The sequence below is a fragment of the Harpia harpyja genome, chromosome Z, assembly GCF_026419915.1.
Source record: "Harpia harpyja isolate bHarHar1 chromosome Z, bHarHar1 primary haplotype, whole genome shotgun sequence".
In the NCBI taxonomy this organism is placed as follows: Eukaryota; Metazoa; Chordata; class Aves; order Accipitriformes; family Accipitridae; genus Harpia; species Harpia harpyja.
The window spans coordinates 23,449,359-23,465,052 of NC_068969.1; positions in this window are offsets into that span (position 1 = coordinate 23,449,359).

Consider the following 15,694-nt stretch of genomic DNA (forward strand, 5'->3'; position numbering starts at 1 on the left):
CTCGGGGTGAGCACCCCCTTTCTTGGCTGCTTTATTCCCAGAGACCCCATTCACTGTTTGTTTCATGGGCCCTCTTGATTACTGTAAATATAATTTCTCTAGAGTTTTTTTGGCCGTTTCTAGACAAGATGAGTGATGACATGTCATTTCCTTGTTTATTTAATAAGCAACATTTACTGGTAACCCCAGTAAGAGTTTCTGATTTGAAGCAGTCTCTCTGAAATGCTTTCTGAGCTGAAAAACAGATAATACTGGGAGTAACTTAGACATTTCGGGATATTTCATGTCAAAGAAATATGGTAGAATTACAGAATAAGTATTGATTCAGATTTATCTCTGTTTCATAATTTTTTTTATTAAACTTTATTTAATCCTTGCTTTCCAACTCATTACTTTGTCTCTGGTTGTGACAGACTTTTATGATTTATTATGTCCTCTTGATATACATTTTGAGTTACAGAGTGGTAGAGCCATATTAGTTCTTTCAATCTTTTGTAGTGCCAATAGAGGATTACTTTGGGAAATACTTGCTTAAAAAGGCTTCCTAAAGCTTATTTCTATTTTGAAATAACTCCAGTGATGGGTTTTATAGCAACTTGACCTGTTGTTTGAAGAAAAGATTACTGTATGGGAGTCTGGATACTTAGGGATTTTTATAGTATTTTATTTTCTCTTCCTCTGGAGTGTCATATGCCTTAGTATCAGGGGTTATACAGTTGTTATGCTTAGAAATAAGGGCAAAGCAGACCTTATCCTTACAAAACTTCGCTCATTCCCACCAGCTGTTGTGAACACAAATATTATCGTACTATATATGCACAGCTATAATTTGAAATTATAAATAGTGCCTAACTTTACTTGTATTTACTACACAGGCATAAATAGAGCTAAAACTAACTGGAAAATAAAATAAGAGAACACTTATAGCTCATGTCGATGTCAGTGCTAACGTGAATCTATTTTGGTCTGATTAAGTATGGCATATAACTTTTCATCAAACTATACATTTAACAAAAATGGTCTATGTTGTAGTAATTAGGACAAAAATAATGACAAATATAAATGCTATTTATTAAATAGTAAATAAGCCTGTCCAGTCACCAAAAGGCTTGCTGTTTATAGTAAGTGGAAAAAGTACAAATCTGATACAATTATGGATATTGCAGGTAAAAAAATTTTTTTTTTTTTTACAGGCAGACTTGAAGTTCTGAAATTTGGCAAAATGATTATTAGTCATCATGATCACTAAGCAAATTATTCAAGAAATATATCTCTTTTTTTGGGGTGTTTCTAGAAATTTCTTGCCTTTATTCATATGTTACAACTCATTTATGATTTATTCAGATGTCCTGTCAAAACTGTTCATTCTGTGGAACGAATGGGTGTTATGACATTGTGTTGTGCAGTGATGAATCCCTCAAGAAATGACCTGCGTTGAATTAATTTATTGATGTGATAACATTTGAATATTTTTTTCTCTTTTGTTTTAAACTTGCTAATTTCTCCTGGAGATATAACTAAGATTTGTGATAGTCATAGTATACAGTACAGTGTTTTCAAAATCAAAATATGTCCTCCAAATTATTTCAGGGAGCAACTGGGACAATTTTTAATGAGGTGATGTCTGGAATGCCTTCCTATATTGGGTAGCACCTTGGACCATGGAAATTTTCTTTATTCCTTGTTGTTAATAACTTATTATTCCCCTATTATCATCACTATGATTTATTAATGGCTGTTCCATTGCTTCAGTCATGCTCATCATCCAGTTTTACATTAGCAATGGCAGTATGTTCAGTGTCCCACATTACCCCGTTGTCAGCGTGACTATCTGGAGCCCAGCCTTCCAGGGCAAAGACATCTAGAGGTTACTTTCCTGCAAGTGAGCACAAAATACTTTGACACTAATAACTTCTGGCTAGTGCTATTTCATAGGAGGTATGATTTGATCTACTGCTGGAAAGTTGTAGTTGCTCTTAAAACTCTGGAAATCTGTTGGATGCTCAGAATCCCACAGAACCAGCTTTTGATCTGCTGGAGCTTTATCTGGTCCTGTTTAAACTAATGACAGCAAGGCTTTTAAAAGGCTCCTGTCAAGAAGAAGATACCGCAAGTGTCCTGCAGTGTCAGCACTTGGCAACTTGAAGCCACTGATAGAGAGCTTGTTGTGATTAACGGTCACGGGTTTATCCGGAGCCCCAACGTACCCTTGAGTGCCAGCAGTAAGAGGCTCCTGTCTTTCCCATGGAGTAATCTTTTGCAGGAGTCTCTGCTTGAAGGAATGAATAGTCAATGTTTTGCTGGCAGACATGGAAATTCAGACAAAAACTCTAGGTGGGCAAGATGAACACTATGGTTTAAGTTCAGAAAGCAGACTTTTTTTGGAATTTTTGAACTTATAGAAAAAACAGTAACTTAAGGAAAAATAACATGGAGAACCATACATGTGGCAGGTAGACTTGCAGGCTGCCAACTTAATCGGCTAGTTCACATAATGGTAATAGGAATATAATCTGAATATTCTCTGAATGCTGCACACGTCATGGTAAACTCTTTTGTGAGCAGTCTGCTTTACGTGCAGTGTTTAATCATCAGAACATTTGGCTGTGAGCCCTCAGTTCACAGTGAATTACAGCACTGACTGTCAATGACAAAGACCTAGAAAATGTTCATTTTTTTATGTTCTCATAGAGATATCATGTCTTAAGAAGACACCAATTAAAACAGTTACCAGATGATCAGCATAGTTTAAGACCTTGTATGCCATGAGAATATCAATAGTGCAGTTCTAGTCAATAGAACAGCTCACTTTTTGGATGGAGACAAGGAGCGTTTTCTGAACACTGAGTGTTCTAATTAACACATATTCTAATCAAATGGCCTTTTTACACTCCTTAATTTCACCAAAATCCCCTTCAGTGTGTGAAAATATCCTATATCCTTTCTCCTATTCCATTGCTGAAGCTTCTAGGACACGCAATGTTCTTTCAGAGAAGCATCGAAGAAACCTTTCCCTTGCTGCACCCCATGGCATCGGGCTCTCGCTCATGCGCTCCATCTCGAGCTCCTCCAGCCTCTCCTGGCTCTGCTTCTGCTCCTTCCCTGCCCTCTCCATCTCCTGAGAGCTGCTGTTTTAGAATGTTAATGCAAGGCTGCCTTTTAGATGCAACTTCAAGTGTCCCTCGCTGTTGGGGATTGCTTTATGGGTTTGAAGGTTTGTTTTGTCCTCGTTGGTCACTCGCTGGTTCTGTTTGACTGTTATAACTTCCTTTATCTCTTTTTTTTTTTTTTCCTGCATTCAAACCCAGTGAAGACCAGTATGTGGTTGTAAACTGAGAACAGCAACATGCTACCTGGTGTTTGCAATCAGATGTGTGCATGGAGATGCATGCATCTTTTCGATGGATCAGTGGGTGACTCAGATTTTTCCTTTATACTAAGCTTAGAGATTTTTTGACGTTCTCTGAAAATATTGATTAACCTTATTGTTTGTGAGACTATGACTATAAAATGATTTATTATTTTTTAATTTCTCTGCATTTTCCTGGGTCCTGGCAAGACTGGAAGCCAACACCAAGATAAACCTCGCTGTGTCAATGTTGACATTGAGATCTACATACTAGGCATGAAGCTACTTTGTACATTTGCATCTCTTTTCTGTTTTTCATCACTAATCAAATGTTTGATCAGATTTTGCATTTCACTGTGTATTGTTCAAGGTATATATGTGCTTTAGGAATTTTTATATGAATGCTTTATGAATTCGTCACTTCAATTTGCAAGAATGAAACAAACTTGCTCCAGCCACAGGAGAGCTCATCGGATGTTGTGTTTTGCTCAGATTGTGGAGTTCCTCCTATAGTACACTGGGATTGTCTTGCATGGTCACTCCAGTGTTTCTCAGCTCTTGCCAGGATTTCCTCTTTTCTTCCAGCAGGGTGCATTGCGGTAGTGCTGTTCGGTTTTTCTTGAGCTAACCCGGCTTTTCTTGTTTTGTTCTGTGCATAGTTGCTGCTATTTTATTTTTTTTTTTTATGGATTGCTTTCAGGGAAATCATTACCAAACATATAAAGAACAGGCGGACTGTCCTTTCTGTAAGATATGCAAAACATTACCTCCAGCTGAGATGCGATTAACAAAAGCTTCTGCTGTCTCAGGCAAAATGAGCCTCTTTCATTTCACCTGTGGGATACATTTCATATAGTGCATTCCCTGGCTGTGCAAAGCTGGCTCTGGGGAGACGGAGGAGTGGAGCCGGGATGGGCTGTCCTGTGCAGCCTGCTGCTGGGGGGGGGAAAGGGGGACAGCAGGGAATGTGGGGGTGCTTCTGGGCACCCCTCTGCTTCCACTGGTTACACCAGCAGCAGTGCTGATTGCCAGTTTGCAAATCAAATGGTATTTCAAATGTGGCTAGCTTCTATTTAGGTTTAGAAAAATTTCCTGCTCTTCTGGCTTCCACGAGAAATTTGCTTGGTAACTAAAAGTATTCAGTGAAACTTGCTGGTTTCAGTGCAAACAGATATCCAGGGGTGGATATCCCCCTTCTCCCCCAACCTCAGATGCCATCGCTCTTTTTCTTTCCAACCAGAAATATTTGTTTAAATAGTTTGATTTGTCTATACTGACTCACAGCTTAATGGGATTTTTAATCTGTTTATCTCAGTGTCTCATTCTAGGCTGTGTGTCTACTCCCTTGGACAAACTGTACCTCCCATGGCATGCAACCCCAAAGGCAGGTCAAGGTCCTTCGGCATTGCAAGAACCCAGCCTACAGAGGCAAACAAGAGCATAGGTGGTTCATGCTCTGCACAAAGCTTCTGCAAGGCAACACATCTCCCCCCCCGCCCTTTTTTTTTTTTAGTTTGACTGAATTACATTTTTTATGGAGGAAAAAAAAAAGAACTTTTTTGAGCCTTTAATGTTATTTTTTCATTAGCTCTACTAATAACACTCTCTGTATCTTTGTAGTGTTCAAGACCGCATGAATTTAAAAAAAAAAATCCAACCCAAAAAACCAAAGAAAACATGTTTCTAATCAGAAGGATCTTTTATGACTGTACTGTGAGATCCTTGTGGTCACAGCTTCTGCTGCAAAGCTGGAACACTTACCTCAGACACGCTTACAAATCTCATGTACTCTCTTGTACTTATGCCTGGGCTTGGTTGTTTGCAGCTGTCACAGAAGTGTGAGCCCTCTGACTTCGACCTTCCTGATTTGAACACTTAACTGTGAAGCACTTGATACTTGACAGTAAAGCCGGGATTTGCTGGGGGGGCCACTGAGGCATCCCTCTGAGAGAGTCCCCAGACTGTCATCCATAAGCATTCACTTGAACCAGCCTGACAGCACACCGCCTACCAGCAGTGCCGTACGAAATGGGAGCAAGAAACACTTCTTCCCGTCAGCAAATCTTTGTTCAAATACCTATTTTGGCGGTTTCCTACAAGGAAACCGGAGTTCAAAGGAGTTATGTATCTGTTCAAAAGGTCTTCATGTTATGTTAAAAAACCCAGCCAACAAAAAACCCTGTGTCTGTGGCATCTGGAGATTCTCACAAGGCTCCCGGTGAAGCCAAGTCATTTATCCTACCTGTACTGATGAGTTTGTCTGAGCGAAGAGGACAACCTCTGCCGTTGGGTACGTCTTCCTCGGGAGGGAGCAACCACGCTGCCCGTCTCTGTCCCGCGGTGCGAGGGCTGCGCTGAGGAGCTGAGCCAGAGACCCTTTGTGTCTTCAAGTGCTGGTTGCTGGAAGACAGGACAAAAGGGGTTCTACAAGGTTGTACAGCTGCCAAGCAACTCCAAAGGCATTGCCCTTTCATAACCTCACCTTTTTTTATTTCCTGGATCAGTTCTCAGTATCTGTGCCTTACATTAACATTCTTCTGTGGAAAGCATTTTCTCTTTTCAGCAGTCTTTCTGATATTTCTTTCATTCCCTTCTGGTAGATTTTGTGGGAAATTTGAAGCACCTTCCAGGACACGTTGTTTTGACAGAAGGGAAATAACCCTTTTTTCTTTCCTGGTGGGAGCATCACTGTCCAAATTGGTGAGATTCTTCCACTCCCAGACATTTCTCCCCTCCTGGAAGAGAAGCTGGGCAGCCATTCTCTTGCCACATGGAAAATGAGAGTTTTGGTATTGGATTTTAAAGCTATAACAGGATGCATATGCCTACATGACACAAGAAAACAGTATTGCAAAATTGGCTACAGAAGGTACATTCAGAAAAAATGCCCATGACAATGGGCTAGCACTTTTAATCTTGTTTTTACAATTTATAGAAGATCAGTCGTCTGCCTTAATTGGCTTCTCAGAATACATAATCTTGTGCAACAGTAATGGAGGGTGAAGGAAGGAGGAGGGGACTGAGCCTGTTGTGAGAAGTATGTTGAAATGAAATAGTTCAGCTTCTGTTTGTGTCTCTGTCACTGGGCTCTTAATAAATTATTATCTTCTGAGAGAGGTTTCCTGAGGTAGAAGTCTTTTCCAGTTCCCCCTCCATCAGTAATTCTCTACAAGAGTAAAATATTGCCCTGATTTTAGGTGGAGTGACTCTTCTAAATATCTGCAAATCTTGAACCAGACATGGTGCAAACGTTGTACTTAGTAAAGCAGCAAGCCTTGCCTTTGTCTTGTGTATGTGAACGTATCTCACTTTGTACCTTTGCTTTGTCAATGAATCCACGGGTGTGAAACAATGCTTGTTCTGAATTGTTTGAATTAAGCAAGCGCCGTACAACTTGTTTCTCTTATTCAGTGACTGTGCACAGAATCTGGAGTCATATGCCAAGAGCGTAAACAAATAAAAAATGCAATTAAGATTGGAGAGTTCTCAGTTCTTAAGCAATTTAATCCTATAGGCTAGAAAACCCTTGGTATAGCAAAATCCAGTATAAAATATAGCTTTTATGGCCTTTAAATCAAAGATTCCTGACAATCTAATAATGGGCTACTGTGCTCTTGGTGACAACCATTCTGCAGTGGCAGGGGTTAGGTATTGCCTTCGTTGTTGCTCCTGGCTGGATGTGGACTGGCTTTATATACAGATCCTTCACAGGTGGTGTTGCAGAGCAGGAGAAGCAGGCATGCTGGTTAAATAAATAGAACTTCCATGCTTAGACTAAAGTTTGAAGATGTGGAGCCTTGAACGGGGTAATTGCAAGCTATAATGCTGCAAAAATGTTGAGTTAACAGCTGATTACCACAAGGACTTTTTTCTTTGTAATATGATGTGACTTACTTAAGTTTTTGTTCTTGCTGTGACTAATTGTTGAATATTTTGATAAACATATTTACTCTTCAGAACGAAAAGGGTCCAGGTCTGCTCTTCAGGGAGATGTTTTATTAATAAGCAGCTTTTATAAACTTCCTTGTACTTTCAAGGTTTTGTAAGAAAAGGTGTAGGTATTTTAGCCTTGATCTTATAAGCTGCTTTAATACTGTTTACAGTGAAATTATTTGTGTGCTGAAAATTATATGTGTGCTTAAGTGCTCTGCTAGACTGAGGCCGCCATGACCTTGACAGGCATAAGTCTCCATTTTTCTAGTGCTTTTTATGTGGTTTTTATCAGCTGCCAAAGTGAATCTTGGTGAAAATCTCTTGCATCTTCCCTGGCTAGCACAGGCATATATTTATCCAGAGTTTCTGAGAATGTTTCTGGGTTGTTCATTTAAGAGCCTTATTTGAGGTGCTTTTCTCCATTCCAAAGGTGTAATGAATTCCCAAGGAGTGGATTCTTAGTGTAAATTTCAGATTTGTTTTCCACATCCCCATTTCTGTGTATGTTGCTTACTGATGTATTTTCACATGCGTAACTACATGCATGTGGTACCTGCGCGGTTCCTAGAACGAGCTCACCCTAATCACGCTTTGCTGCCCTCCTGCATTTGCTAAGTTTGTGCACAATAGACGAGTCTGCGTAAGAGCAACTTTGGCAATGCAAACACCCGTGAGGCTGTGAAAATCCAACCAAAATCCTCAATGACACTCTTCAAGTGGATGAAAGACCGTGCCTCTTTCCAGAGCTGGTTGCTGAATTCCCTAGCAGTCTTTGAAATGCAACCCATGCTCATACCCTGGTCTTTCCTGGTCCCTGTCCCCTACGGTGCTACACCGTCTGTGATGTGTGGTTTCCAGGTGCAACCACCAGCGTTGAGCAACAGCTCACAAGTGGCAGGAGGTACAGTGTGGTTTCTAACCTGTGCTCACAAGGGTATTTGATTTATTAGGGCAGCACAGGTGTCTACACACAAAATAAAGGTGATGTATCTCACCTAAAGATGCGACTTTGCATTTTGACAAAGCGAAGCCTCTGTCAATGGGAAGGGGCACTTATGGGTGGTGAAGCAGGAGATGACTGGGAATGGCAGTGTGTGCAGGTGGGGAGTAAGCAAGTCTTGCAGCTGGTGTGTTTTACAGACCAACTTTGGAAAGTCTTCTAAAAATCATTTATCCCATCTACATTGTATTTCTATTTCAAACAGTTCATTTGAAGTGACGTCAGATATACATCAAGTAAATAGCTTAGTAGCACAAAACTGTCAGGCAACTATAAATTAAAGAGAGTTATGTTAGAGCTTATGGTTTCTGCAACTCTTAATATACCTTGCAGCTTTAGCATAGTGGTTGGGCTCACAGTAAGACAACACTTGACAGGATTATATTTTATTTTAAGAAGTATATATTTTAAGAAGCCCATTTGCTGCTTTCTTCCTCTTCCACTTCAGTTTTTGTCTTGGAAACAAATGATTGTAGACCTTGGGCTTCCTTGTATCTGTCTGAAGTGCCCCCTCAGTTCATTTGTGTGTGGTTTTTTTTTTTTTTTTCTTTTCCTGTCCATTTTATGTCCCACATCAGAGTGCTGGTCATCCTTTGCTACCCTCACTTCATAACTGAATTCTTGAGGTCAGGTGTGAGAGGTCTGGTGGTACCACCAGGAATAGTGGGCCAGTTCCCTTTTGGTGTAGGAACAAATCAGTGCCAGTCACTTCATGGACAAAATAAAAATCGATGGTGAGTTATACCTCAGATTTATTGGCCGTTGTTTGATACTACTTAATACCAAATGGGCAGTGGTGATAGCTCACATCAAACCCACGGAGCTGCTGTGGGATTTCTTGGCAGGGTTGTTAGACCACACAGGTGGGGCTGGGAGCTCTGGGCAGCCCGAGCTGCTCCGACATCGAGCGCACATGTCAAGTGCCACGTTCTGATTGCCATAAGAAGACGACAGGATTAATTGAGTATTCTGGCAGGTCAGACTCTTGCGAAGATGGCTACGATTCCACCTCTGCTAGAAGCTTTAGGCAGGAATAAAGATACAAACAGTACCTTGTCCTGAGTTGCAGCAAGCAACCTTACTCTGCAGGTGTCAACTGAACGTGAGCCTTCAGCAGACCTGGCAGCAGCATTAGGAGCATCTAATCTAGAAAATGAAGCGTAGGTTTTTGTGGGTGTGCCGGGGTTGGAGCTTGCCTCCCCTGTGTAACTGCAGCGATCACAGGGACAGGGTGGTGTGGAAGGAAGGTATGGAACAACTCGGCCCTGATAATTAAGTGTGCATCCTATGGTGTCTTCATAATATAAAAACATCTCCTCACACAGTCCTGGAGTTCTATGAGAAAATGCGCTTCAAGATATTTGGAATACTTCCACACACTCATACTTCTGAATATAGATGTTTCTCCTGGTTTTATTTACTACTTTTTTCTTGTTCTTGAATCATGTTTGTGCTGGTCCTTCAATTACAAACTGTGGAGGTCACTAGAACATGATTAAAAATGATAAATAAAAGATATTGTAGAAAAAAATAATCAATAAAACACTGACTGAAAATATAGTGAAGGAGAAATACTGTGCCCCTGTGCTTTGCAAGTTGTTATTGGCCAGCACTCTGGTAAAATATCTTTTCTGCTGTAATTGTCTCCTTGGGTGGTACCCATAATGGATTATCACTGGGTTCTCTGGATAATGTTTGAAATGACTTTCATTGAATTTCCCAAGGTTTAGAAATAAAAGGGCCTGAATTTCTGAGATTTTTTGTGTCTTTTATGATTAGGTTCTGAACTGAGATGAATAATGTATGGTTTGCAATGTAGAAATCTGTCACCCTCAAGAATTTATGTAAACTTCTAATAGTGATTCCTATGCAAAATGTTTAAAGGTCAAAAATTTGTAAGAAAACATTCCTGGGCATGCAAATGTCACTTGGCTAAAATCAAAATGGTTCCATTCACTTTTATGATTTTTTTTGTCAGCTTTTTTTAAGTTTTACTGGTGTTAGGTGAATTGGGGGAGTTTTGTTTTGAAACAACTTTTTGTTTTGTAAATTTGGATTAATAACAAAAAAGTTATAAAAATAGATACAACAAGTTTAGATATAGATAAGACAAATATAGATATTCCAGAATTACTAAAATGAATTTTTTCTGAGCCTATCAGAAAGAAATGGGCTCAAATGGGAGAAAAGTAGGTTCAGGACAGGGAATTAAAGTGCTCCAGAGACTGATGCATCCTCTTCCCATCCTCCCTGGGAAGGAGCGGGAGAGAAGGGCAGAGTCTGCTCCCCGGCGATACCTTCTCTGATGGTACCTCCAGGTGTGCTGGGGCTGCTGAAGCCTGAAGCAGGGGTGGCTTCCAACCCATCGCTGTCTCCTGACAGGGAGAGATTTGGCAGTCTGTTCTCCGTGGCAGGCTCCAGCTTAATTTTCCTGTGCTTTCAGCCAGTTCTGAGTGGCTGGAACATCCTGAACAGCAGCAAAACTGATTTTGGAGGGGGGCGGGAGGAGAAAAATGACTCTCTGTAGTTATTTCCCCCTGATGGCAGCAGTCTGTTTCTGGGGCACTGAAGAACTTAAACTTTTCTTGCTTTCTTTCAGCCCAAGTCAACTCCCTTCCCCTGGCACGTGTGCTGGGCTGGGGTGAGAGCAGGCAGAACGGGCAAAGGTGCAGTAAAACCTGCACCGTGGGATGTGCCTGCCCTGAGCACTGTGGCGGACTCGTTTGGGTACACAATTAGCAGCTGCTGTTAGCAGTTCTGTAAATGATTGCTGATAGATCTGCCAGAATAAGCCGAATCCTCTTTACCACTGCCTTTCTATTATATGTAACTCTGTTCCTTACTGCCAAGAAAGGCAGACAATTTTTAGATAAATATTATTTAGACATAACAATATCCTGTATGTAGAACAGCAGACATTTGGGGGTAAAGAGAAAACAGCATTTAAAAAAAAAATGTATTCAAATAGAACAGTTTATAGCCTTCATATTCTTTTTTAACAGGAAAAAAAAAAAAAGACATTCACGCTTCTGGGTATTTCAGCAAATCAGAATGCATTGTGCTGTGTTTATTTGCAATACTCCCCACATTTTTGCAGGGTAAATCAGCTTGGATGAAACAAGAACTATCCTTATTCTTGCCAACACTTAGAGGACATGACAGCAATTAAACTGAACTAGATCCTGCAATATGTGAAGAACTGAGAGGCATAACTTTATTTGCTTGGTGCTGCTGTATAGCCCAGACCAAGGTAAGTGAAATTTTCACGCTCATGTGATTCAGGTCCAGTTTTGGAACAGACCCTGCTGTTCTCAGGCAAACAGCACTTGCCTTCTTTCCTGTGCTCCCTTCCCTGATGCGAGCACTGCTGTGAGGTGCTGGTAACGTGTTGCTGCAGCAGCTATTGCCTCTGCAGGAATTTGGGAGTGGAGGAGCTGTTGGTGTAGGTGAAGCTGCTGCTGCAGGGGTGGAGGTGGGTTGCTCTCCATCGAGAGACCTCCAGTGTGGTGCCAAAACCCAGATCCAGCCTCTGGGGCTGCTGAAGTTGAGCCGCCCTGTCCTGTGTTAGATAAAAGGTTGGGCTAATTGTGCCTTTGAGCCTGTCCCCTTCCAGCCCTGGCTGCTGGTTTCCAACGTGGGCAGAGTGCGGGTCTGGCCCTTGGCTGCTGGCAGGAGGCTGACCCCAGCCATGGCATGCAGTCCCCTTATGCCTGTACTATGTGCTGTAAATTATATGCAACTAAGGTCTATTACCCAGAAAAACAGTTGCTTTCAATTTAAAAATGGGAGCGTAAGTAGGTCCCTGATCTCAGTTCAAGTTTCTAAGCAGTGCTATGATAAAAATAAGTAGTAGTGCAAGAGCAGATAGTTCTTCATCTTTATTATTAGATCAGCTGGTAACATTTGCCTATCAAGCCGGTGAGCGAGCAGTGTTGACAGTTCCCAAATACGGTAGTCCACAAGTGAATTTGTAGTCGATAAGATAGGAATTAACAGCGTGTATGATAGAGGCATGTCAGTGCAACTGTATTGCTTCTACAGTCATCACATTCAATACCTTATAGAGAAAGTCCTGGGTAACATGTTAATTGTCGCATTTTTATCTTTGTGCAGCTAACGTCATTCAGAAAAATAAAATCCCGTAAGGGGAAAAAAGCCTGAGGAACAGTGCGTTAACCATAGAAATTTTACGTATGATACAGCACATCAGATGTGAACATTCTTATTTTGTAGCTCAACATAACGATGATTATTACACGGGTTGAAACAATCAGACAGAACCTGCTCCTTTACCCCCGCACATTTCCTGCGTGCCATCCAGCTCTGTTATTTGGAAGGAGTAGCTGAGCTTTTCTGAAGTGTTACCTTGCTGTTTGGTACAAATAAAAATGCTGCTGATGAATTAACAGTAAGGCCTTCCTCGACAGTTCATATTTGTGAGGATATGTCTTTTGAAACTCAACAGTAAATCACTATTTGTGCTTGGGGAAATGGGAGAGACAAGTTCATGTACATTTCTTTATGTATGGAGGGATTTATCCAGGTGCTCCTATGCTCTGCCATTACTGTAATACATGGTTTATTTCACCAGCTTGTGTATCTCACAGAGAAATGGACGTATCAATTTATGTAGGCATTTGTAGTCCTCCTTCCATTTCTGTAATAGCTACTGTATTTCAACCATTTATGTACTGCACTAAAATCTTTTTTTGTTCAGAAAATATTTTTGGTATAGCCTTAAAACGTAAATTGCAGCTGATATAGAAGCATAACCTTCTCTGTAAACTTTCTCAGTCTGGAGTAAAAATGTTTTTTTCAGTTTAGCTTAGATTTTTTGAAAAGCATCTTATGATAATTAAAAAAAAGGAAACTCTACAGTTATATCAAGTTCTGAATGCCCACCAGTGAGGGTTATATTGCTTTTTAGCTATACCTAGTGTACTTCTGCGCTATAGGTATAATTGGCTGAATTTCTTACCTAGGCAGGGTCTGATACTGATGGGTCTGTGGCAGAGTAAAGCACCCAAGGCTGTTGGGGAGGTTCAGCCCTGGTGCCTGTTAGATTGGTGTGCTGGTTGCCACGTTTCTTTCCTTGAACTTTTGCATTCCAAATTTTTCCAGTACCATCCCAGCATCACTCTGAGTCTTGTCTCCTGAGATGGGAACAGTTACGGAAAAGCTTCCAGAAGTAGAGCTAAAGATGTACAAAACTAAGGTCAAAGGGATTTTGGTGGAAAAAGTAGGAGTTGAAAATGTTTGGATCCTTAAACACAGCCATGAGAGAAGAATGATCTGCCCAAACTTTGTTTGTTAACTGTCTGGACTTCGCAGCCCTTAGGATGTTATCTTTTCTGCAGCTCTGAATTATGAATGGCCTTCACTTTTTCTACCTTACAATACCAAACAAAAGAACAAGAAGAATAAAGCATAAGAAAGAGTAATCCCAATGGAAATGGGTAGAATTTTAGCATGTAAAAAAAATGACAATACAGCAAGGACACTTCTATTGTGTTCATTAAGTTATTTCTAATGAGACCAACTGCTGGTGCAGCGAGTAAATATAGGCTGGAAGGGTGTTTAAGGGACAGACTCACTGAGTGCCTCCATATAGCAAACTGTCCCACGCTCACACAGGCGCACACGCAAGTCCGCTGAAGAACTGTGGTCTATTATGCTCTTTGGAGAGCTGCGCTGGGAAGGATTCACCGCAGAAAAGTCAGCATAAGCTGCTTATCCTCAAAAAAGGAGTTCTTCTTGATGGGAACGAAATCACTGTTAGCCTTCTTTTTCTTTAAGCTCTCCTGCCTACTGCTGAATACCACCAGGGTAAAAGATGTGCTTAAGATGAAACAGAGAGCAGCAGTAAATGAAAACATTAAAACTTGTACTCACAAAAGTCAGCAAGAGCCACGGCATCTTTGTTCCCATTCGGAGTGTTTCACTAAGTGAAAAAGTGACAAACTTCTGGTTCGTTCCAGCGTTGTCCCTAATGAGCTTGCCAAATAGGCTGGAGCCATCACGAGCCAATCACTTGGATCAATTTCTGTTTGGCTGCTTCGTAAAATGCAGTGACAATAAACTCACTGGTACAGAAACTTGAAACAATTCCCAGGGAAGCTATTTAAAGATTGTAGGCTCGATTCAGAGTGCACAGCTTTGTACTGAAGGAAGCCCTTCGACTTCCAAGGAGCGCTTGTTCTTTTCCCTGCTGTACCTCTAAAAGGGTATAGGATTTTCTCTGCCTGTAGAATTGTTGCTGCTTCTTCACCTTTAGGCAAAACCACAGTTTCTTATATGCTCCACTAACCACACTGGAGGATTTTGGTTGGGTTGTTTTGTTTTGTTGTTTTATTTTTTTTTTTTACACAGTAAATCATAATAGTACCAGTCATTATTTTTGGTTCTTTAGCTGCTGTGAAGCTCTGCTGTTAACCCCAACTGTTCAAAAAGGATCAAAATGCCTACCTAGGCACGTACTGTCAAACTGGTTTACATTTTAATGTTGGCTGAGAGTGATCTTGCAAGGAAAGAGAACTTGCAAAAAATGAAATATTTCAACATGGCTTTATGAGAGTACTTTAAATGTGATGTTTATATTTAAACAAATATCCAAGATAAGGTGAGTGGAAAGTAGCGTGTCCTGCTTATAATTGTCAACTTAAGAGCAGAATTTGTCCACTAAAACTTGCAGTATCATTTTCAGTGGTACTCTGGATATTTTAAACAGATTAACTTTCAGTACCTGAGCCATATAGATATGAAGAGAAATAGTGGCTTACATAGATGTTTGTCCTTCCTGTAAGAAACCTAGGTCAGGCTACTTCTGACTTGCTTGATTTTTGGCAGAGATGAACAGTTATCTTGTCTGTAATGCGTTGTCACCTCTAAGTCTGTCGCAACTTCTGTAACACTAATACGATTGTCGAGGTTAAAACTAGAAATCCAGACAAATGCAATCGTTAGTTTTTCCTATAACTTGTTTTCAAGTAGGTCTTTTTTAGACCTTGTATGGGTTGATCTCAAAACTGCAGTGTATGATGAAGTCTGCTCATTGAAAAATTGTGAATGTGGTCGCAGCAGGTAGAATACACAAGTATGCCTAGGTAACAAGTTTTTTTTTTTTTTTAATGAGCATATGTAAACCTGAAGATATCTGTTTCTTAGTGATTCTCCATGAAGAAAAACTAAAGGCTGCTTTATCTTCTTTGTATCCCTAATCAGATCTGCAAGAAAGCAATTATAACTGATATAATGAAGGGATGGTAGAGAGATGGTAGGGTTTTTGGCAGTAAATAGGTAAAATTAGGGATAAAGAAACACCATATCCAATTATTCCATTTTTGCATGCAGTGAAGTTTAAAGCATTTTGCAACTTTCTGGGCTGATGTTTTTAGCTACTGCATTCTGAAAAG